Source organism: Schistocerca gregaria, unplaced genomic scaffold, assembly GCF_023897955.1.
Source record: "Schistocerca gregaria isolate iqSchGreg1 unplaced genomic scaffold, iqSchGreg1.2 ptg001205l, whole genome shotgun sequence".
Lineage (NCBI taxonomy): Eukaryota > Metazoa > Arthropoda > Insecta > Orthoptera > Acrididae > Schistocerca > Schistocerca gregaria.
Genome location: NW_026062530.1, coordinates 102,501 through 105,000, shown reverse-complemented (window position 1 = coordinate 105,000; position 2,500 = coordinate 102,501).

Here is a 2,500-nt window from a genome sequence, read left to right as displayed (position 1 = left end):
AGGGCAGGAGGGGAGGGCGATATTCGTTCTGTAGCGGTACACCCTTCCAGTGGTTAGCGGGACTGTGTAGAAAGTACGCAACACTCGAAAGACCTTTATGTGAGGGTACGCACCATGGCATCAAGAAATACACATGACACCAGAGGATCCAAGCAGTGAACTATGTTCAGAGGGTTGCTGTTAGGCAAAGCTACATTCCTGTGACGTTACATGTGACAGTTAAGGTGCAGTGTAAGTTAGGTTAAGGTGCAGTGTAAGTTAGGTTAAGGTGCAGTGTAAGTTAGGTTAAGGTGCAGTGTAAGTTAGGTTAAGGTGCAGTGTAAGTTAGGTTAAGGTGCAGTGTAAGTTAGGTTAAGGTGCAGTGTAAGTTAGGTTAAGGTGCAGTGTAAGTTAGGTTAAGGTGCAGTGTAAGTTAGGTTAAGGTGCAGTGTAAGTTAGGTTAAGGTGCAGTGTAAGTTAGGTTAAGGTGCAGTGTAACTTAGGTTAAGGTGCAGTGTAACTTAGGTTAAGGTGCAGTGTAACTTAGGTTAAGGTGCAGTGTAACTTAGGTTAAGGTGCAGTGTAACTTAGGTTAAGGTGCAGTGTAACTTAGGTTAAGGTGCAGTGTAACTTAGGTTAAGGTGCAGTGTAACTTAGGTTAAGGTGCAGTGTAAGTTAGGTTAAGGTGCAGTGTAAGTTAGGTTAAGGTGCAGCGTAACTTAGGTTAAGGTGCAGCGTAACTTAGGTTAAGGTGCAGCGTAACTTAGGTTAAGGTGCAGCGTAACTTAGGTTAAGGTGCAGCGTAACTTAGGTTAAGGTGCAGCGTAACTTAGGTTAAGGTGCAGCGTAACTTAGGTTAAGGTGCAGCGTAACTTAGGTTAAGGTGCAGCGTAACTTAGGTTAAGGTGCAGCGTGGGTTAGGTTAGGGGCCAACGTGGGTTAGGTTAGGGGCCAACGTGGGTTAGGTTAGGGGCCAACGTGGGTTAGGTTAGGGGCCAACGTGGGTTAGGTTAGGGGCCAACGTGGGTTAGGTTAGGGGCCAACGTGGGTTAGGTTAGGGGCCAACGTGGGTTAGGTTAGGGGCCAACGTGGGTTAGGTTAGGGGCCAACGTGGGTTAGGTTAGGGGCCAACGTGGGTTAGGTTAGGGGCCAACGTGGGTTAGGTTAGGGGCCAACGTGGGTTAGGTTAGGGGCCAACGTGGGTTAGGTTAGGGGCCAACGTGGGTTAGGTTAAGGGCCAACGTGGGTTAGGTTAAGGGCCAACGTGGGTTAGGTTAAGGGCCAACGTGGGTTAGGTTAAGGGCCAACGTGGGTTAGGTTAAGGGCCAACGTGGGTTAGGTTAAGGGCCAACGTGGGTTAGGTTAAGGGCCAACGTGGGTTAGGTTAAGGGCCAACGTGGGTTAGGTTAAGGGCCAACGTGGGTTAGGTTAAGGGCCAACGTGGGTTAGGTTAAGGGCCAACGTGGGTTAGGTTAAGGGCCAACGTGGGTTAGGTTAAGGGCCAACGTGGGTTAGGTTAAGGGCCAACGTGGGTTAGGTTGCCAGAGATGTGTCAAATCAGGATGTACGTTTGGCTGGTGTCAGGTGGTGGGTTGGTTCGATGCCTTTATAAGGGGTGTGGCCAAAGGGTATTTTATTACTTGTACCTTTTGTGTTGTGGCGTGGCGTTGCGTCCTGTGTTGATACTGGGTGGACCACTGTGGGTGTTGCTGGCTGATTTGAGCTGCGTTGTTTGCGGGTGATGTGAGACATTCTGTCTTATTAGTGGACGTGACGTTCCTCTTGTCGTTGTTTGGATAGTGTCCTGTGGCAGCGAGGATAAAATGGATGTTGTTGAACGATAGTGCTTTGGTGCTTTCGCTTTGTTACACACAGAGTGGACTGTGAGATAGGGTGACTGGGTCGAGTGCGGTTCACACTGTCCTCCCCAGTTTACAGTATGTATCATCTATGTATGTGGTCCTGCATCATTTACTAAGGAGGGACGTCAGACGACTGAAATATTAGTTATGTACTGATGTAAAGCAGAATGCTTACCTTCCACCAGTGGGCGAGTATCGACTCTGCCCCAGAGTTGCCACCGCAGGAAGAGGTGTCGGAAACACTACCCGCACACCGTCACCACTGTGCGGGGGGACGGACCCTCTATATCCTCAGCGGCGCACTCTTTGCCACCGAGCGTCACGTCTCGCGGCCCGCCGTCCAGAGCATGTATTGGGACAGCGGGACTTTGGCTTTTGGGAGATAACTCTTCATGAAGTGGAAGATATAGGGGTGGACTGCAATGTACGATTGCGGGAAAAGTCCGCCGTACATCCGCTCGAGTTGCGAGTCGGGCGGTGGGGGTGGCGCATTCACAGGTGCGGCTGGAGTGACCGTCGGTCCACCACTTTTGACTCGATTTGCGTCACCTGCGGTGAAGAGGGGGTGCAGCAGGCGTTTTACTCTGGGTCGTCAAGCGGGCGCTGTAGGCGACATCGACATCATAGTCGGCCGGCCGTCTCATAGAGGGCGGTATCGT